This window comes from Bos indicus, chromosome 20 (assembly GCF_029378745.1).
Source record: "Bos indicus isolate NIAB-ARS_2022 breed Sahiwal x Tharparkar chromosome 20, NIAB-ARS_B.indTharparkar_mat_pri_1.0, whole genome shotgun sequence".
Taxonomy (NCBI): Eukaryota; Metazoa; Chordata; class Mammalia; order Artiodactyla; family Bovidae; genus Bos; species Bos indicus.
This window is the reverse complement of record NC_091779.1, coordinates 28,718,429-28,741,241: the sequence shown is the minus strand read 5'-3', so window position 1 is coordinate 28,741,241 and position 22,813 is coordinate 28,718,429. Positions and strand designations below refer to the sequence as shown.

The 22,813-nt window shown below is 37.4% G+C and overlaps 1 long non-coding RNA gene and 1 pseudogene across 1 annotated transcript in view; one reads left to right on the top strand and one right to left on the bottom strand.

Annotated features, from left to right (window-relative positions):
- The first annotated feature begins 2,168 nt into the window (after window positions 1–2,168).
- Window positions 2,169–3,595, top strand: LOC109574769 (transcriptional adapter 2-alpha pseudogene; annotated as a pseudogene).
- An 8,063-nt stretch (window positions 3,596–11,658) lies between these two features.
- The window catches only part of LOC139178010 (uncharacterized), a 37,063-nt gene continuing 25,908 nt past the window's right edge, over window positions 11,659–22,813 (bottom strand). Inside the window, exons 2-3 of the long non-coding RNA XR_011562434.1 lie at window positions 17,714–17,793; window positions 11,659–12,803 (exon numbers count right to left, since the gene is read on the bottom strand). This is a non-coding gene — a long non-coding RNA (uncharacterized lncRNA). The remainder of the gene's footprint in view (window positions 12,804–17,713; window positions 17,794–22,813) is intronic.

The window sequence follows — 22,813 nt, the reverse complement described above, 5'->3', positions numbered from 1 at the left end:
TCACTTTAATGGCACAAAGTGAAGAGGAACTAAAGAGCCTCTTTTTTAATTTATTTTTTAATTGAAGGATAATTGCTTTACAGAATTTTGTTTTGTGTCAAACCTCAACCTGAATCAGCCATAGATATACATATATCCCCTCCCTTTTGAACTTTCCTCCCATCTCCCTCCCCATGCACCCCTCTAGTTGATACAGAGTCTCTGTTTGAGTTTCTTAGTCGTTCAGCAAATTCCCGTTGGCTATCTGTTTAGCATATGGTAATGTAAATTTCCATGTTACTCTTTCCGTACATCTCAGCCCCTCCTCCCTCTCCCCATGTCCACAATGCTATTCTTTATGTCCGTTCCTCCAGTGAATTCTTCAGTACCATTTTTCTAGATTCCATATATATGCATTAGAATATGGTATTTATCTTTCTCTTTCTGGCTTACTTCACTCTGTATAATAGGTTCTGGGTTCATCCACCTCATTAGAACTGACTCCAAGGCATTCCTTTTTATGACTGAGTAATATTCTATTGTGTATACGTACCACAACTTCTTTATCCATTCATCTGTCGATGGACATCTAGGTTGCTTCCATATTCTAGCTATTGTAAACAGTGCTGCAATGAACAATGGGATACATGTGTCTTTTCAATTTTGTCTTCCTCAGGTTATATGCCTAGAAGTGAGATTGCTGGGTCATATGGTGGTTTTATTCCTAGTTTTTTTAAGGAATCTCCATACCATCTTCCATAGTGCTGTATAGTTCCCTTTTCTCCACACCCTCTCCAGCATTTACTGTTTGTAGATTTTTTGATGATGGCCATTCTGACCGGTGTGAGGTGATATCTCATTGTAGCTTGGGTTTGCATTTCTCTAGGAATGACCAGTGTTAAGCATCTTTTCATGTGTTTGTTAGCCATCTGTATGTCTTCTTTGGAGAAATGTCTGTTTAGGTCTTTTTCACACTTTTTGGGGTTGTTTGTTTTTCTGGTATTGAGTTGTATGAGTTGCTTGTATATTTTGGAAATTAATCCTTTGTCAGTTGTTTCATTTGCTCTTATTTTCTCCCATTCTGAGGGTTGTCTTGTCACCTTGCTTATAGATTCCTTTGCTGTGCAAAAGCTTTTAAGTTTAATCAGATCCCACTTGTTTACTTTTGTTTTTATTTCCATTACTCTAGAAGGTGGGTAAGAGAGGATCTTGCTTCAATTTATGTCATCAAGTGTTCTGTCTATATTTTCCTCTAAGAGTTTTATAGTTTCTGGTCTTACCTCTTGATGAGGGTGAAACAAGAGAGTGAAAAAACTCATGTTTCAGAGTAAAAAAGTCACGTCTGACTCTGCGACCCCATGGACTGTAACCCAGAAGGCTTCTTTTCCCACGGGAATTTTCAAGGCAAGAATACTGGAGTGGGTTGCCATCTCCTTCTCTGTGGGATTTCTGACCTAGGGATCAACCCTCATCTCCTGCACTGGCAGGCTGATTCTTTACCATGGTTCCACGTGAGAAGCCTGCTGTGTATAAAACATACTCCTAATAACATGAGATGTTCTAACTTCACTTTTCAGACTTAAAACTTTTTCAGGGCTTAATGTAACACTATTTAATTTTTTTCTCTAATTTATCAGAATGAGGAATTATGGCTTATAATCACATGGTTATAATCTAGTATGGAAGAAAAATAAGAATTTTAATGCAAAGATCTATTTAGGAGATAGTTTTTGGGAAATTTTAGAAATAAAGTAAATATACTTAAATATAGTTTCTTAATAGATTGCTGGAGGAGTACTCAAAGAAAAGAGACAAGAAACTTTAAAGTAAACAACATTAAAATCCTTAGCAAGCACTTGTATACTAGATCCCTGGGAGGAATTATAACATCTGTTGGGTTTTTCCTAATGTGAATTCCTGGGCTACCAATTAGAAATGGAAAATTACTTGAGTTGCACATGTAGCCCACAGTAACTAATCAGACTCTAGGATTCTCCCACACTAGCCTTTTGGTCATACCACTAGAAGAAAACAAAGAAAATGTTGACATTGTCAGAGAAGAAACAGAGAGCTCTTTATCTACTTAAAACTAGGATGGGCGGAGGAGAGGGAAGCAGTGAGGTTCTGAAATCTCCTTGAAGCAGCTCAGATTAAAGAAGATCAAAGCAACAGGTTTTGCCAACTGGGGAATGGACAGTTTGGGTTCCTTTAGCAATGATCCCTCTGATAAGCCACCTTGCCAAGGTTGCTCCACCTACCTCATGGAGCTTTATATCAAGTGTGCAATTTCCTTATTTCCTCTGCTTACCGTGTTTCACTTGAGGATTTGAGTACAAGAAACATCAAAGTGATTATACTTATGAAATGTAGATTTTCCTCTTCTTGACCCTAGCTGGATTTTCAAGAAGAAATGGCCCTTTTACAAGCTGTGATGGAATGTGGCTTTGGAAATTGGTAGGATATAACCAATCAGATGTGCGCCAAGACCAAGGAGGAGTGTGAGAAGCACTATATGAACCATTTCTTCAATAACCCTCTCTTCACATCTACCCTGCTGAACCTGAAGCAAGCAGAGGAGGCAAAAACTGCTGACACTGCCGTTCCATTTCACTCTGCAGACGACCCTCCCCGACCTACTTTTAACTCCTTGTTTTCTCAGGACATGGCAGGATACATGCCAGCTCAAGCAGATTTCATACAGCAGTTTGACAATTATGCGAAGTGGAACTTGAGAGATATTGATTTTGTCGAAGATGACTGGGACATTCTACATGCTCTGAAGATGGCTGTAGTAGATATCTATCATTCCAGGATGAAGAAGGACAAAGATGAAAAAAAATTGAGATCACGAATTAATCAACCTTAGGAAGTTTCAGTTAATGGAACGATGATACCCCAAGGAAGTCCAAGATCTTTATGCAAAAAATGAGGTGATTTGCAAGGACAGTGGGGCCGGTGGGGCCTGACAAGTTCATTGAAAGCCAGGCATTGGAATTTGAACTCCAAAGGGAAATCAAAAGGCTCCAGGAATACAGGACAGCAGGCATTATCAATTTTTGTACCGCCAGAAGTTACAATCACCTCAAGAAGACTCAAGAAGAGGAACCCCTCAAACACAGAATGCGCTCTGAGGTCCTCCAGTGCATCAGACAGCAGCGCCTGCCAGCAGTGGCTCCACCCGCAGGCTGACGTTGACTCTGGCTTGAGTCCTTCTGTTCGAATGACTTCGAATTCAGGTAGATGAAGTGTACTGCCCTTGAAACTCAGCGGCCTCCCTGGCACAGAGAAGTTGAGTGAAAAAGAAAAGGAGCTCTGTTAGATGGTGAGGTTGGTCCCAGGAGCCTATTTAGAATACACATCTGCTCTATTGAACAAATGTCACAAGCAAAGGGGCTTGAAACTGGCCCAGGCGAGAGCACTCATCAAGGCAGACATGAACAAAACCCAGAAAATCTATGATTTCATCATCTGAGAAAGATACATCACCAAAGCCTGTGAGGCTCCCCAGGAGTATTGCGGGCCAAAGGGCTGCAAGGGCATTCTGGAGCCTCATTTTTTAACTGAATTCTCATTGAGAAAAAAGGGAAAGAAAAAAGGAAATCTTCAGTTGTATTAGTGTCTACTTTCTTCCCCACCCTGCTTTAAAATACTCCTGTTGTTGGTATTATACTGCAGAGTTATGTGCTAGATAAGCTATTATTAATTGTGTGTGGGCATTCATTCCTAATACCTCTTGTAACTAAAACAAGAACCATAGTACCACACATCACAGTATTGGTAGAAGTAGAACTAAACCAGTCTGTAGTCCCAGGAGTCCAGCTCAGATCCTCGTACCTGCTTAGGAGGTTGGTTTTCTAATTATCTGTTTTGCATTCAAACATTACACACAGATGTTAAATAAAGAGGCTATATAGAGAGAAAGCTTTCTCCTTCTGTCCGAGATTTTATTTTTAAGCTAACAACTTAGGTTTATGAGCAGAAAGGAGGAAAACCTCCCCCATGATGGTCTTGTCCCAAACTGCACCTTGAACTTGAATGTTTGATTCTGTAATCTGCAGTCTGACTCTCTCAACTGCAGAAGACTTTTTGAGTAGGTTACACCCGATATAAAATGTCTCTGTTATTTTTAGAACAAATGGATTAAAATGTTTTGCTACTTAAAAAAAAAAAAAAAAAACTAGGATAAAGAATGCAAGATGCAAATAGCCAGATTATTATTACTTTTTAATCAAGAAGCACCTGAGATAATCCGGTTAAGTTTTCCACTGAGTTCATGGCCTAGAAAATTTAATACAGCCTTCAGGGAACCTGCAGGCACAACACAAAGGTGCCATCTAAAATTTGAAATATTTAAAATCCCAGTATAACCTTTAAAAATGCTTGCAAATTTTGTATTCTTCTCCTTAATATATCAATGCTTCTTTTGAAGTAAAAATGGCTTCAACTACCTACAAGTTAAATTACTAGCCCTTTTCATAAATCTTTGAATAAAACCAATGTTTTCTAAGATAACCATGCTTATTTCCAGCTTTATATTTCCAAAGCATACTCAGCTGGAGAAGAATGACCCAGAAAAAATCTAAAGGTTTCCATGTAAAGATCACATGCTTAGGATAACACTGAGGTCTCTAGTGCTCCAGAGAAGGACTATCTGCTCTTCAGTTAGTGAAGACTGTTGGTATTTTATTCACTCATTCGTGTCTGATTCTTGAAATCCCATGGACTGTAGCCCACCAGGCTCCTCTGTCCATGGGATTTCCCAGGCAAGAATACTAGAGTGGGTTGCCAGGCCTTTCTCCAGGGGATTTTCCCCACCCAGGGATCAAACCCAGGTTTCCTGACAGGTAGGCAGATTCTTTACTGTCTTAGCCACCAGAAATGTCCAGCTTCCCACCAGGGAAGTTGATATTTTAAAGGTATTTTTCATTACTAGGGGAACTACTAGTACTATGGTACTATTGGTCATGTCTTGAGATCAGAGAAGAAAAAGAAATTATATTTTAGGTTAAACTAAGAAAAATTCGAGGGAAAAACGATGATTTTCCCAGCTTTGGCTCACCTTTAGATCAACAGCAACTGAACTTAAAAGCAAATGCCACAGTTTTGCCAAAAGAAAACTGTAAGGTTTTAGGCCCCACAGTAGTCAGACAGCATAAGGTAAGCGAGTATGATTAGAAATCTGAATAAGAACTTTCTTTTCCTTATTTTTTCAACTGCCTATATAATTGACTATAACATTTGTTGCAGGTGTACAACATAGTTGTTCAACACATACACATTATGAAATGACCTCCATAAGTCTAGTAACGGTCTATCACCGTACAAAGTTTTAAATTATTGTTGATTATATTCCCTATGCTGTACATTACCTCCCCAGGACTTACTTATTATATAACTAGAAGTTTGTACTGGGCTTCCCTGAAAGTTCAGTTGGTAAAATATCCACCTGCAATGCAGGAGACCCTGGTTCTATTCCTGGGTTGGGAAGATCTGCTGGAGAAGGGATAGGCTACCCACTACAGTATTTGTGGGCTTCCCTGTGTTTCAGCTGGTAAAGAATCTGGCTGTAATGCAGGAGACTTGCGTTCGATTCCTGGGTTGGGAAGATAGCCTGGAGAAGGGAAAGGCTACCCACTTCAGTATTCTGGTCTGGAGAATTCCATGGACTCTATAGTCAACAGGGTCGCAAAGAGTCAGACACAACTGAGTGTAAATGCTGTGCTGTGCAAAAGTTTATACTTATTAATCTCCTTTGCCAATCTTATCCATTCCTCCACCCGCCTCTCTTCTGGCAACCCACCAGTTTGTTACCTGTATCTATGAGTCTGTTTCTGCTTTGTTTTGTTTGTTGATTTGTTCTTATGTTCCACATACAAGTGAAATTATACAGGATTTGTCTTTCTCTGTCTGACTTATTTCACTTTGCTTAATACATTCTCGATCCATCCATGTTGTTGTAAATGGAAAGATTTCATTCTTTCTCATGACTAATATTTCATTTCTTATATTAATAGCATCTTCTTTATCCATTCACCTATCAGTGAACACTTAGGTGACCTCCAAGTTTTGGCAACAATAAACCACTGTGATGAACAAAGAGGTCATATATTTCTTCAAATTAGTGAGTTTTGTTTCTTTGTATAGATGTCAAAGAGTGGAATTGGTGGGTGGTATGGTAGTTCTATTTTTAATTTTTTGAAGAATCTCTATGCTGTCTACCATAGTGGGCACACAAATTTATATACTCACCAATAGTGTAAGAGGGTTCCCTTTTCTCCACATCCTCTGCAGCATTTATTGCTTATAGATTTTTTGATGACAACCATTCTGATCAGTGTGAGGTGATACCTCATTGTAGTTTTGATTTGCAACTCTCTAATAATTAGTGATATTGAGAAGCTTTTCATGTGTTTGTTTTCCATCTGTGTGTCTTCTTTGGTGAAATATCTATTTAGGTCTTCTGCCATTTTTTCACCAGGTTGTTCTTTTTATTATTGAGCTGCATGTGCTGTTTGAATATTTTAGAGATTAATCTTTCATCAGTTGCCTCATTTGAAAATATTTTCTCTCATTCTGAAGATTGTCTTTTTGTTTTGTTTATAGTTTCTTTTGTTCTGAAAAAAAACGTTTAATTAGGTCCCTTTTGTTTATTTTGTTTTTATTTTCATTACTCCAGGACATGGGTTACAAAAGATCTTGCTGCAATTTATGTCAGAGAGTGTTATGCCTGTGTTTTCCTCTAAGAGCTTTAGTGTCTGGCTTACTTTTATGTCTTTAATCCATTCTGAGGTGTGTGTGTGTGTATGGTGTTAGAGAGTGTTCTAATTTCATTCTTTTACATGTAGCTATCCAGTTTTCCCAGCACCACTTATTGGTGAGACTGTCTTTTCTCTATCGTATATTCTTGCATTCTTTGTCACAGATTATGTATATGGGTTTATCTATGGGCTTTCTATATGGTTCCATCGATACATTTTTTTGGTAATATGCCAGTACCATACTGTCTTGATTACTGTAGCTTTGTATTGTAGTCTGAAGTCAGGGAGCCTGATTCCTCAAGCTCCATTTTCTTTCTCAAGATTGCTTTGGCTATATGGGATTTTTTGTATTTCTATATAAGTTGTAAAAAAAATTTTGTTCTATGAAAATTTCCATTGGTCATTTGATAGAGATTACACTGAATTTGTAGACTGCTTTGGGTAGTACTGTTAAATGGGTTTTTAAAATTCTTTTCATAGTTCTCTCTTTCTTCTCTTTCTCTCTTCCCTTGTGACTTGATGACTATCTCTAATGTCATAACTGAATTCCTTTCCTTTTAATGCTTGTGTATCTACTGTAGACTTTTGGTTTGTGATTACCATGAAGTTTATAAATAATGACATAAAAACAACCTAAAACCTATATATATATATGTGTATATATATATATATATATATATATATATATACACACACACATACATGTTTTACATGTGTGTATATATATATTCACATATATAGGTTATATATTATATGGTTATAGGTTATAACCATATATGTGGTTGTCCCTTTTAGGCTGTCTATCTTTTAAGTTGAAATGCATTTTAAAAGCCTTATATTTTCATACCCCCCAAGTTTTTATATTTTTTATGTTATATTTTACATGTTTTTATTTTGCATATTCTGTAAGTGGTTATTATAGATTTGGACGATTTTTACTACTTTTGTCTTTTAACCTTCTTACTAGTTTTATAATGTTACTATAGGTTTGCCTCTACATGAGATTTTTTTCTTTCATAATTTTCTTATTTCCAGTTGTAGCCATCTCTTCTCCACTTAGAGTAATCCTTTTAACATTTCTTGTAAGGCCAGTTTAGTGGTGATGAACTCCTTCAGCTTTTGCTTGTATATAAAACTCTAAATGATAATCTTGCTAAGTCAGGTACTCTTGGTTGTCAATTTTTTCCCTATCGTATCATTCCACTTCCTTCTAACCTGCAAAGTTTCTGCTGAAAAGTCAGTTTATTGTATTCTGGGAGCTCCCTTGTACATAACTAGCTGTGTCTCCATTGCCACTGTTAGTTTCTTTACCTTTGCTTTTTTTCATTTTAATTATAGTATGTCTTGGTGGGGACCTCTAGATTCATCTTGTTTGGGACTCTCTGTGTTTCTTGGACCTAGATGTCTGTTTCCTTGCCAGGTTACGGATGTTTTCAGCTATTATTTCTTCAAAAAGTTCTCTGCCCCTTTCTCTATCTCTTCTCCTTCCAAGACCCCCATAATGTGAGTATTTCTGCACTTGATGTTATCCCCAAGGTCCTTTAAACTATATTCATTTTTCTCATACTTTTTTCTTTTCAGCTTCCATTATTTTCATTACTCTTGTCTTCTAGATCTCTGGTTCATTCTTCTATATCATCTAATTTACTGTTGATTCCCTTTAGTGTACTTTTTACTTTAGTTGTATTCTTCAGTTCTGGTTGATTCTTTATACATTTTTTATCTCTTTGTTGAAATTCTCACGGTGTTCATCCATTTTTATCCCAAGTTTTGTGACCATATTTATGACAATTATCCTGAACTTTTTATTGAGTAGATCAAAATATTTCCATTTTGTTTAGTCCTTTTTCTGAGGTTTTGTCTTGGTCTTTCATTTGGAACATATTCTTCTGTCTCCTCATTTTGCCTAATTCTCTGTATTTAAGACTTAAGTGAAGTCGCTCAGTCGTGTCCGACTCTTTGCGACCCCATGGACTGTAGCCTACCAGGCTCCTCCATCTGTGGGATTTTCCAGGCAATAGTACGGGAGTGGGTTGCCATTTCCTTCTCCAGGGGATCTTCCCCACCCAGGGATCGAACCCAGGTCTCCTGCATTGTAGACAGACGCTTTACCGTCTGAGCCAACAGAGAAGTCTCTGTGTTTACTTCTTTGTGTTTGGTAGGTAAGTTATATCTCTCAACCTTGGAGAAGTGGTCTTATGTAGTAGATGTCCTCTAGGACCCAGAAGCACACCCCGCTCTGGCCACCAGAGCCAGATGTGTAACAGGTATTCCCAATGTGAGCTGTATGCACCTTTCTGTTGTGGTGGTGCTGACTGCTACAGTCACTCTGGTATTCAGGGCTGACTCCTGGCCCAGCTGGCTGCAATGCCCAGCAGTGCATGACTGTAGGTACATTCATGTACATTCATGTATCAAGTAGGGTAGGCCCTCAATGTGACTCGGTATAAGGAACAATGGTATGTTACTGCTGCTAGGGGGCAGAAATCCCCAGTTCACAACCACTTTAGAGGTCCTGGTAGGCAAGGCAAACCCCTAGCACAACTGACTATGAAACCTGGTGTTGCATAACCACTGCAGGAACTGGTTGGTGCCACAGGCCCCTGGAAGTAATAGTCTAGAAGGAGTATTTCAAAATGGCACTCCTCTAGTATAGCTGTCTGCAAAGTAGAATAAGATCACAAAAATGACTGCTGCCAGAATCTCAGTCCCCAGGGAGTGTTACAGCTGCCTCCTATCTCTCTTCAAGTTTAGCAAGTGAAAGTGAAAGTGAAGTCATGTCTGACTCTTTGCGACCACATGGACTGTAGCCTACCAGGCTCCTCCCTCCATGGGATTCTCCAGGCAAGAGTACTGGAGTGGGTTGCCATTTCCTTCTCCAGGGGATCTTCCCTACCCAGGGATCAAACCCTGGTCTCCCGCATTCCAGGCAGACGCTTTAACCTCTGACCCACCAGGGAAGCAAGTGGCACCTTTCAAATTGCTACCTCTACATTGAGACTCAGATTGAGTGAACTTTTGCATGTGCCCTTTAAGAGTGGAATCTCAGTTTCCCACAGTTGTTTGGCTCTCTGAACATAAGCCCTGCTTAGTTTTCAAAGCCCAACATTTTGGGGGCTCATATTCCTGGTACAGACCCCCAGGCTGTTGAGCCTGAGTGAGGGTCAGACGCCTTGCTCCTCAAGAAAGACCTTTGTAGTTGTGACTTTTCTTCCACTTTTCTGGTTCACAGTACTGGGGATACGGGTCCTGACTAGACCATATCTCCACCCCTCCTACCTATCTTTGGAGAAGGAAATGGCAACCCACTCCAGTATTCTTGCTTGGAGAATCCCATGGACAGAAGAGCCTGGTGGTCTGCCATCTATGGGGTCACACAGAGTTGGACACGACTGAAGTGACTTAGCAGCAGCAGCCTACCTATCTTGTTGTGGCCTTTTCTTTATATGTATTGTTGTGGAACATTTTTTCTGCTAATCTTCAGGTCATTCTCAGAGATGGTTGCTCTGTAAGTAGTGGCAACGCTGGTGTGCCCATGAGAGGAGGTAAGCTCAGGATATTCTTACTTTATAATCTGGGTTCAGACCCAGAGCCAGAACTTTCTGCTGGGATAGGGAAGAGTGCCATCGCTGATGGAGAAAGGTATATCTCTGAATGCATATGATAAGTAAAAGGGAAAGTGTTAGTTGCTCAGTCATGTCCGACTGCGACCTCAGGGACTGCAGCCTGCCAGGCTCCTCTGTCCATGGAATTCTCCAGACAAAAATATTGAGTGGGTTGACATTTCCTTTTCCAGGGGATCTTTCTGACCCAGGGACTGAACTCGGGTCTCCCACATGGCAGATTCTTTACCATCTGAGAGGTGCTAGGCATGTACAGATGAGTCACTAAAGTTCTGTTTACCCTTCAGATCTCAGTCTAGCCATTGTTCCCTCAGAGAGGTCTCTCTTGATTCTCTGGTGTTAGTTTCATCAGTCTGTTCACATATCCTGTAGACTCTTCTTAAACCGATAAATATTTGTGTTCTCAACTTAATTGTGTGAGCCTTTAAGATATGCTGCAGGCAGTGTACCTTATTCTCACTGTCTTAAATATAGTGAGCCCTCATTAAATGTAAATTGGTTACTAGATTAAATAATGACCACTTTACTACCAGACATCAGTGGTAAATAAATAATAATAATTGGATTTATGCTCCCTCTTTCTCTCTTTTCATTAATACATTCCTTCCATTTATGAGAAGTGTATATACACCTAAATAACCTTAAAACTTTTCTGTAATGGCTTATTTTCTGAACAAAATAAAGCAGATCTATCTTATCTTTCCCAGATCCATTTATGTTGGATTAGCATGCTACCCTCAGCAGCCCTGAGTGCTGCTGGACTACCCTTCATTCATACCAATATTATCATTTTGGTGAGGCTATTAAACAAATAACATAATACTTGGTGAAACAGCTTAAAATTAAGATACAATACAGCCAACATAATTGCAATAAACTGGAAAGACACATGGAGAAGGGGAGTTTCTTATTTACTGGGGCTCTTCCCAAATATAAAGATGCAAATTTCTAAGAGAGAGAAAAAGAATTTAAAACACACACAAAACAGGTCCTACTCAATGAATTATGACTTTTTGGTTATTTCTCCCAAGTAGTTGTGAATGCAGACTGTAAAATATTAATCAGGTTCAGTCTCTATTTATCATGCAGGACAGATGGAAAACTCAGATATAAATGTTATTAGTCTTGATTCAGGTCATTTGGAAAAGTATCTTCTGGAGCTAGCATGCACTGGTCAGAGATTAGAACAAATGTGATTGGACAGTAAAAGCAAAATGATGTCATTGGTTATGTCATCTGAGACAGGTGGTCTGTAGGTTGCACCTTAATTCCCATACCATCTTCAATCTGTCAGAGAAAATTAATGACTCACTCCAAACAACAAATGACTGTTGTTTGGGGCAACAGAACAAATTCTTTTGCAAGGTCACTACATATGAGCACCACATACTTTATTCATCTCTGACTGAGACAATCAAGAAAGAAATAACAAATTTGAATCTGACATTGCTGTCCTACCACTGTGGCATTAGGAAAGCTAGAGAATCAGGACCTTTTATATAAAGAATATGACATGGTCAAAGTGCTACAAGGGATAAATGATTTAAGAAAAAAAATTTGGTCCTCAGATATATGATTTAGAGATCAGACACATAGGAAAAAGCCCCATCTCTAAAATGTTGACATAGCAGTGGAACCTGCTATAGTATCGAAAATTTATTTTCACAAGAGTCAAGGAATTTAAGAACTATAGCATGTAGTGGCACACAAATCTTTTTTTCAGGCATTTTGTCATCTGTCTCAGCACTGTACTCAAATGAGTGGGGAAGCCCAAGTGAGTGAGAAAGTTCAAGTTTGCTAGGCTACAAATTGTTGATTTTTTCTTCAGGAGCAAATGGACTAATTAACTGACCATGGATTTTCCATCACAAGAGTTCAATCATAGGCCAAAATACCACTTAGTAGAGATTTTAGGTATAGATACAGTCTTTAACATCCCCTTTAAGTCTCATATTTCAGACTACCAAATCATCCTGTACTTCTCCATATCACATTTAGCTCTTATAATTATTTCTTTAACAGCATTCTTCCTGTAAGTACCACAAGGTCAGGAGCTAATTCTACCTTCTCCACTGTGGTGTGCTCAGAGACTAGCACAGCATCTAACAGATAGTGTTTAATAAAATGCTGTTTATTAACTGACAAGTCTTATAAACCTGAAAAAGAGTGATTGTTTGAATTAAATGTTTTGAAATAAAATTGGCATGTGCTGTGCTGTGCTAAGTTGTTCAGTCGTACCTGACTCTTTGCAACACTATGAATTGTAACCTACCAGGCTTCTCTGTCCATGGGGATTCTCCAGGCAAGAATATTGCAGTGGGTTGCCAAGTCCTCCTCCGGGGGATTTTCCTGACCCAGGGATCGAACCCAGGTCTCCCGCGTTGCAGGTGGATTCTTTAACATCTGAGCCACCAGGGAAGCCCAAAATTGGCATGACTTCCTCCTAAATTTAAATGGAAGGCATTTTAAAGAAAGTTTAGATTATTGTAACTTCTGAAGTTTCGAGTTAAAATATGTGGAGTTTTAAGCTGACTTCATGTTTCATTATTACAGGGAAATAATTATCATGTTAATAATAATAAATATCATTCCTAGTTTCCTAAACCACTCCTAGTAAATATTTGTAGGTATGTGTGTGAAATATATATATATATAAAACAGAATACATAGAGAATAGAGGCTTCCCAAGTGGAGCTAGTGGTAAAGAACCCACCAGCCAATACAGGAGACATAAAAGATGCAGGTTTGATCCCTGGGTGGTGAAGTTCCCTGGAGGAGGGCATGCCAATCCATTCCAGTATTCTTGCCTGGAGAATCCCATGGACACAGAGCCTGGCGAGCAACAGTCCATAGGGTCACAATCAGTCGGACACAACTGAAGAGACTCGGCATGTACATGCACACATATAGAGAATATATGTAAAAGAATCATATAAAGAGAGGTAAAGCATAAGTAATATAAATAGAGGCAGTTGTATCATTCCAAAACTTTTATTTCCCTTGAATTATCATTGAAATGATAAAATTTAGTTAAATATTTTCTTCCAAATAAGTACTGTTGCTACTTCTGTCAAAATTCTTTTGGAAGTTTTAGAAATTTTTGACAAGTACAATAATAAAAATAAAGATGCCACCAAATTAGGTATGATTAATATTGGGAGGAAAAATCATAAAATCTAAAAAGATTCTGCCTTCAGATTACTTCAAAACTGACTTCGATTTCCCATTTTATTTTCATGAAACTAAAAATCAGAACTGTAGAATATAGTGTGATTTATTTCAGAAAGATGACAGGCATTATTTTGCATACTCAAATGAGAGACAACTGACTCACATCAAAAGACTGACAATGAGAAATTTATGAATTTTAACTTAAAATGTGCAAACTTTGAACATACAATTTCTATTATTCTCTTCTTTCACTTTTTTTTTCAAATATCACACTGATAGTATTAATTGTATAAATCAAGGATTTCCCACACCTCTCAATGTCAAGAGCTGCAGACTCAGGGGTTATGGGTGGAATGCCTGCAGGCAGATGTATCTGTAAAACTGAATGCCTTTACAAGGATCATGTATCCACCGGTTTGCTGTAGTTGATACCACTTTCCCTTATTCTACACTAGCCTTCTTACACATGTGCACAGTCTCCCTGGCACTTTCTGAGATCATTTGATTTTTTTGACCCCAGACTTAGACAAACCCCTAAGAAATAACAAAACATTTTTTCCCTTTATTCAATCAAACGTCATGCCTCATAGATATATGTATAATTATGTGCCTTCATGAAAATAATGCAGTGCTCCAATGATAGTAAAAATACTAATGCAACATAAAAAATTCAGAATAAAACATATATGAATAAATAATAAAATTTAGAAAGATTACACAGTATCTAGGCATATGGCCAGATGTTTTTTATGCAATATATTATTCAGTGCTCAAAACTATGAGAAAGGTAATATCATTATCACCATTTTGTAGATGAAAGTACTAATGTTCATCAAAATAAATATCTTACCCGAGGTCAACTAGTAATGGCTAGATTGAAATTCAATAGAAGTGCATTGACCACATATTTGCACTGTTAATCACAGTAATATTTTATGTGTGCGCATGCACCTGTGTGTGTGTGTGTGTGTGTGTGAAGACAGAAAGACAAAGATATTGCATATATGAAAGGGCAACTTTTCCTTTCTTCTCAACAATACAAGAGAAGACTCTACACATGTACATCACCCAATGGTCAACACTGAAATTAGACTGATTATGTTCTTTGCAGCCAAAGATGGAGAAGCTCCATACAGTCAACAAAAACAAGACGGGGAGCTGACTGTGGCTCAGATCATGAACTCCTTATTACCAAATTCAGACTTAAATTGAAGAAAGTAGGGAAAACCACTAGACCATTCAGGTATGACCTAAATCAAATCCCTTATGATTATACAGTGGAAGTGAGAAATATACTCAAGGGCCTAGATCTGATAGATAGAGTGCCTGATGAACTATGGAATGAGGTTTGTGACATTGTACAGGAGACAGGGATCAAGACCATCCCCATGGAAAAGAAATGCAAAAAAGCAAAATGGCAGCCTGGGGAGGCCTTACAAATAGCTGTGAAAAGAAGAGAAGTGAAAAGCAAAGGAGAAAAGGAAAAATATAAGCATCTGAATGCAGAGTTCCAAAGAATGGCAAGAAGAGATAGGAAAGCCTTCCTCAGTGATCAATGCAAAGAAATAGAGGAAAACAACAGAATGGGAAAGACTAGAGATCTCTTCAAGAAAATTAGAGATACCAAGGGGACATTTCATGCAAAGATGGGCTCGATAAAGGACAGAAATAGTATGGACCTAACAGAAGCAGAAGATACTAAGAAGAGGTGGCAAGAATACACAGAAGAACTGTACAAAAAAGATCTTCACAACCCAGATAATCACGATGGTGTGATCACTGACCTAGAGCCAGACATCCTGGAATGTGAAGTCAAGTGGGCCTTAGAAAGCATCACTATGAACAAAGCTAGTGGAGGTGATGGAATTCCAGTTGAGCTATTTCAAATCCTGAAAGATGATGCTGTGAAAGTACTGCACTCAATATGCCATCAAATTTGGAAAACTCAGCAGTGGCCACAGGACTGGAAAAGGTCAGTTTTCATTCCAATCCCAAAGAAAGGCAATGCCAAAGAATGCTCAAACTACCACACAATTGCACTCATTTCACATGCTAGTAAAGTAATGCTCAAAATTCTCCAAGCCAGGCTTCAGCAATACGTGAACGGTGAACTTCCAGATGTTCAAGCTGGTTTTAGAAAAGGCAGAGGAACCAGAGATCAAATTGCTAACATCCACTGAATCATGGAAAAAGCAAGAGAGTTCCAGAAAAACATCTATTTCTGCTCTATTGACTATGCCAAAGCCTTTGACTGTGTGGATCACAATAAACTGTGGAAAATTCTGAAAGAGATGGGAATACCAGACCACCTGATCTGCCTCTTGAGAAATCTGTATTGCAGGTCAGGAAGCAACAGTTAGAACTGGACATGGAACAACAGACTGGTTCCAAATAGGAAAAGGAGTACCTCAAGGCTGTATATTGTCACCCTGCTTATTTAACTTCTATGCAGAGTACATCATGAGAAATGCTGGACTGGAAGAAACACAAGCTGGAATCAAGATTGCCGGGAGAAACATCAATAACCTCAGATATGCAGATGACACCACCCTTATGGCAGAAAGTGAAGAGGAACTCAAAAGCCTCTTGATGAAGGTGAAAGTGGAGAGTGAAAAAGTTGGCTTAAAGCTCAACATTCAGAAAACGAAGATCATGGCATCCAGTCCCATCTCTTCTTGGGAAATAGATGGGGAAACAGTGGAAACAGTGTCAGACTTTATTTTTCTGGGCTCCAAAATCACTGCAGATGGTGACTGCCGCCATGAAATTAAAAGATGCTTACTCCTTGGAAGGAAAGTTATGACCAACCTAGATAGCATATTCAAAAGCAGAGACATTATTTTGCCAACAAAGGTTCGACTAGTCAAGGCTATGGTTTTTGCAGTGGTCATGTATGAATGTGAGAGTTGGACTGTGAAGAAAGCTGAGCGCTGAAGAATTGATGCTTTTGAAGTGTGGTGTTGGAGAAGACTCTTGAGAGTCCCTTGGACTGCAAGGAGATCCAACCAGTCCATTCTGAAGGAGATCAGCCCTGGGATTTCTTTGAAAGGAATGATGCTAAAGCTGAAACTCCAGTAGTTTGGCCACCTGATGCGAAGAGTTGACTCATTGGAAAAGACTCTGATGCTGGGAGGGATTGGGGGCAGGAGGAGAAGGGGACGCCAGCTGATGAGATGGCTGGATGACATCACTGACTCGATGGACTTGAGTCTGAGTGAACTCTGGGAGTTTGTGATGGACAGGGAGGCCTGGCGTGCTGTGATTCATGGGGTCGCAAAGAGTCAGACACGACTGAGCGACTGAACTGAACTGAACTGAACTGAAGAAGGTAGATTTTGACAAAGGTAATACCTTCCAGTTACATTATGCTGAACAGATCACTGGCTGAACAAACTTCAGTGAACATGCAGCCATTTGGCAGAATAAAATCTTCAACATCATTATTATATGGGGTGTCATATTGTATTATAATACACTAAAGTGTCTGTTATCTTTATTGCTTTTTTTTTATTGATGTGATGGATACTATAGGACATAATGCCTGAAACCGTAACAAATATAATTTAATATAATGACTTTAAAGAAATAAATTGGAAAAGGTATGAAAAGATAGCAAGAGCTTATTGTATGGCAAGAATTGACTGACATTTTACATGTAGAGTATAACAACAATTTTTATAACATTTTCTATAAGGATGTACTCTAGTTCTTAAGTTGTTTTAGTAATATTAAAACTTCTTATTAACTGAGTAGATTTAATAAGCCAGAACTATAAATTTAGCTGAATATGTACTTTAGTTTTAGCAATACATAGCTTGATTGTACTCATGAAATAGTATGAGTTTCATGTGAGGTAAATCGTACAGACTGACCAAGAGAATAAATACTGGTGTCAAATAACTCCTGTTTGAATTTGGTAGCACCTTTTTTTTCTAGCTGTCTGATATTTGAGCTATGAATTAAATTTTTTAAATTCCAACTTTTCCATATCAAGAATAGCACTCTATTGTATGCTGTTAATAGTAACGATCAAATTATATAAAACAAGAGAAGCACTTATATGATAAACACCAGTCATCATAGCTGTTATTAATATTAAAATATAATGATACATATGGTGATACCATTAAAGATGTAGAAATGGGAAGAGCACAATGATTAATTTCTATAAATCAGACTTACCACAAACCTTGTCTTCTCTCTGAATATGAATTTGTGATTCCTGGTTGGTCTGATGTGATAAGCATCTGTAGGGTGATTGCCTATTGGATGGATGACAGGTTTAACTGTTAGTTTTGAACAACTAGACTCAGAAACAGTACTAACCACAGTACATTTTTAAAAATAAAGTGTAAAATCATGAGATTATTTTTTGTTTCAGCAAGCATCCTTCATCTTGTCTCTCTTACTGAATGCATATATAAATCCTAGACATAATAGATGGAGCAGCTATCTGAGAACATCAGTATTTTCTTATCTGGTTTCAACAAAATTTCAGATCCGTAAGTGGACATCAGCACACACAAGAAGCTCTGGAGGAGAAGACATCAAGTCAGGTAGGAGGATTAGGAAAGCGGCCTCATAATACTCAGAAAGAGAAGTGGATAGCTCTCTCTCTTTCTTCTCACTGTTGTCTCTTGCCCCAGCTCATGATGTCTCATGAGGGCTTACCACTATGGAGGAGGATAAATATTCCCTCTAAAAAAATGGAACCATGAACCCAAGATGTGGGGAGTATATCGACTGCTTTTATGTCTCTGTGATTCCACTGTTTGGCTCCAGACATGATCACATTCAAAGGAAATGAGTGGAAGAACAGGGCAAATAAAATCCCATATTGCAAGTCAGAGGATTCCTGGGGAATCAGAAAGTATTAATGAGATTATAAAGAGGGAGAATATTGGGAAATAATTCTTATAAATGAGCTTATGAACTACTGAACTCACCACTGAGCTGTGCATATATACTTTTGATCCTAAACAGTGTATCATAGACTTTTTGAAAACAAGTAAGATATAGATCACTGTCTAGATCTCAGACTGGCCACTGGGTAGCACACACATGTGGCAGATACAAAGAGCACTGTAAAGGCTTTGAAGTAGAATTGATGCTGTAAACACAATCAAAAGAAGGCCAAACTGGAACTCATCGTCCGAGTGGCATTGAATGTTTTTCCTGCTAAAACAAAAATGTAAATATTTCTAATAAAATTTTAAGAGACTCAGTGTCTCATAAAGCAAAATGTCCATGATACAATCCAAAATTACTTGGATATGAAGAATCAGGGAAATCTAAATATGCATGGAAAAAAGACAATCAACATATACCAACACCAAGTTGACAGAGATACCAGGACTTGTTTGACAAAGACTTTAACGAAGCTGTTTTTTCTTTTTAAATCTTACAAAAAATAAAGACAGAAACTCTTGAAATGAATGAAAAGATGGAAACATACTACTAAGAAACAGAAGTTAAACAGAAAATCAAATTGAAATTTTCTAACTGAAACAATAACCGAACTTTTAAAATATCATTTGATGGGCTCAATAATCAGATCTGAGAGAGTAAAGAGTAGATAAAACTTTAAATTATAAACTATAAATTATAATAACAGAAATTATGCATTTTCTTTAACAGAGAGAAAGAATTTTTTAAAATATTTAAATGCCAATCCAGTGGAAAGCTCTTCTAGTAGACAGCTTACTATCACTGGTTCTTCTGACAGTATTAGTCTGGACCAATATTTAACTAATGCCAGGCTTTCCTCTCCAAGGGCATGGGGTATAGCTAGAATAGTGTAGGCTCACTCATAAGTATTTTCTGCTGTTTTCCCATCATCCAATTGTGTGATTTATGATTCTGCTACTGCTGCTGCTAAGTCGTTTTAGTCGTGTCTGACTCTGTGTGACACCATAGATGGCAGCCCACCAGGCTCCCCTGTCCCTGGGATTCTCCAGGCAAGAGTACTGGAGTGGGGTGCCATTGCTTTCTCTGGATTTCTGATTCTAAGTTTTAAATAATTTGTAAGTGTTCAGTTTCTACACAACTTTATCACCTGCTAAGAATTTAAAAATCACATTCTCTGCTCAGCTGTTAATGCTAGGATCCATATTAGTTTTATAAGCATTTCCCTGTTTTAAACAGCTTTGTTTAGGCTTTTGGCTTACGAATTTTATTTATGTTTGTTCATAAGAAATGTAAGAGTGGAATGTTAATAAATGTCAGTATAGCTCTGTAGTGTCAAGAATTTAAAAATTTAAAAATAGATTGGTTAAAAAATGCTTAAGATTTGAAAAAACTGGAAACTACTATCTTAAAAAAAAGAAAAAGAATAGAAAGTAGAAATAGAAAACAAAAATAATAAAGGAAATCAATGAACCTAAAAACTGATTAATAAGATTGATAAAATCCTAGCAAGACACACAAAGAAAAAAATACAGAAGACATAAATTCCCAATGTGGAGAATTAGAGAAAGAATATCACTACAGAGCATGTAGACATTAAAATGGCCATTATGGAATACTATAAACAACTCTACACACATAAATTCAACAACTTAGATAAAATGGACCAATTTCTTGAAAACTTAACTACCAAAACTAATCTAAAATTAAATAAATAATCCGAATAGTTTTAGAACTACTAAAGAAATTGAATCAATAGTTTAAAATCTTCTTTTAAAGAAATCTACAGGTCTGGGTTGTTTTGCTGATGACTTTTGCCAAACATATAAGGAAAAAATAACATCAATCCTATAAAACATCTTCCTGAAAATAGAAGAGTAGAGAACACTTTCTAACTCATTTTCTGAACTCCAGCATTAATCTGACACCACAAGTGGGCAGACAGGATAAGAAGAAACAACTACCTACCAATATTCCTCACGAGTAAAGAAGCAAAAAAATCTTCAGCAAAATATTCACAAATTAAATCTAACAATATATTAAAAGCACAATAAACAACAACTAAGTGGAGAATTATAGTTAGAATGCAAAGCGAAGTTAAAATCGCTTACTCCTGTCCAACTCTTTGCCCGCCACCACCCCCACCCCCCAATGGGCTATAGAGTCCATGGAATTCTCTTGGCCAGAATACTGGAGTGGGTAGCCTTTCCCTTCTCCAGGGGATCTTCCCAACCCAGGGATCGAACCCAGGTCTCGCACATTGCAGGCGGATTCTTTACCAGCTGAATGACAAGGGAAGCCCAAGAGTACTGGAGTGGGTAGCCTATCCCTTCTCCAGCAGAGCTTCTTGACCCAGTAATTGAACCAGGGTCTCCTGCACTGCAGGCGAATTCTTTACCATCTGAACTATGAGGTATGCAAAGGCTGGCTTAGTATTTGAAAATCAATCTATATAATCTCTCACATTAATAGAAAAAAAATAATTATCATTTCATGTAGAAAAAGCATTTGACAAAATTCAAAATTTATTCCTAATAAAAACTCTCAGCTAACTCAGAATAAAAAGGAATTTCTTCTATCTTATTTTTAAAAGTATTTAGAAACCTTCAGTGAATATCTTATTTAAAGATGAAAAACTGAATGATTTGCCTCTAACATTGTGAACAAGATAAGGATGTTGGTTTTCACCACTCCTATTCAACATTTTATTAGAAGTCCTAATCAGTGAAGTAAGCTACCAAATAGAAATTAAAGGTATATGGATTGAAAAGGAAGAAATAAGATTTTTCCTACTTATTAATAACATGATTGTCTATGTAAAAAATCAAAATAAATCTATTTTGAAACTCCTAGAACTAATTTGTGAGTAAAGTAAAATCACATAATACAAGGAAAATACACAATATATTTCTATATATCACCAATTGGAAATTGGAACAATTACAAACCAAAATTTAAAAATAATAGTATGTATAATATCTCCAAAAAATGAAATTATTAAATATGAATATAAAAACATCTGAATTCTGAAAAGTGAAACTGATGAAAAATTAGAGATAGCATAAATAAATGAAGAGGTCTATGGTAATTATTATATTTTAAAATTATTTTAAAATTATAAATTTCTGACAATGTAAAGCACTAGTTTGAATGTGGAACAACTGACACTCTCATTCATTATGAAAATGCAAAATGAAACAGCCATTCTTGAAAAACAGTTTGACAGTTTCTTACAAAGTGAAATATGGATATATTTACCATATGACTCAGAATTTCCACTCCTAAGTATTTGCCCTAGTATAATGAAAACATATGTTTACATAAAAACTTTTTTTTACAGACGTTTTCAACAGCTCTACTTATAACCATCCAAAACTGAGAATAACCCAATGCCCTTTAATAGGTTAATGATTAAACAAACTGTGGTACTTTTATGCAATGAACTCAACAGTAAAAATGAACAAACTCAATACATAGAGTGTTTTGAATAAATCTCAAAAACATTATGGTGAGTGAATTAAGCCAGTCTCAAAATGTTGTGTACTGTACAATTCAATTTTTATGATATTCTCAAAAAGACATCTGTAGTGACAGAGAACAAATTATTGGGTGCCAAAGTTTAGAAGTAGGGGTAGGGTATTACTACAAAGGGGTAGCAAGAGGGAGATTTTGGGAGTCACAGAGCTCTTCGTGTAATTTGTGTAAACACTACCTTGCTGTTGTAGTGTTCACACAAATTTATAAAATTCACAGAGCTATACCTCCCAAAAGGCAATTTTACTGCATGTTAATTCTTAAAATTAAGTGAAATTAAAATACAGTTCAACAGAAGCTACTTGTATTCAGGATAATTCTCAGCCTAAAATAATAGGGAGCTAAACTAATATTGCCTTAACCAAAAATGCTTTATTTCTCATATATAAGAAGTCTCCAAATAGGCATAAAAATGATTAGCTGCTTGGAAATGCTGTCAGTACACGGGTACTTTGTATTTGCAGGTCATTCTCCTTAGCCTGTTGACTTCTCATCCTTCTGCTAATGTTGCCCCTTGACTAAAATATGGCCACACTGGCGCCAGGTATTAAGCTCTTGCTTAAGGCTGAAAGATGTGGTTAAGAAGAAAGTCATATCTGCTCTTGAGACCACCCACTCCAGCAAACTTCTCTTTACATTTTATTGGCCAAAATTGAATCATTCACCCACCACTACCTTGATTGTGTATCCAGTCACTAGTGAAGAATTCAGTTGTTGTTGCTATTTAGTCACTAAGTTGTATCTGACTCCCTGGTGATTCCATGGACTATAGTTCACCAGGCTCCTCTGTCCTTGCAATTCTCCAGGCAAAAATACAGAGGGCATTGCCATTCCTTCTCCAGG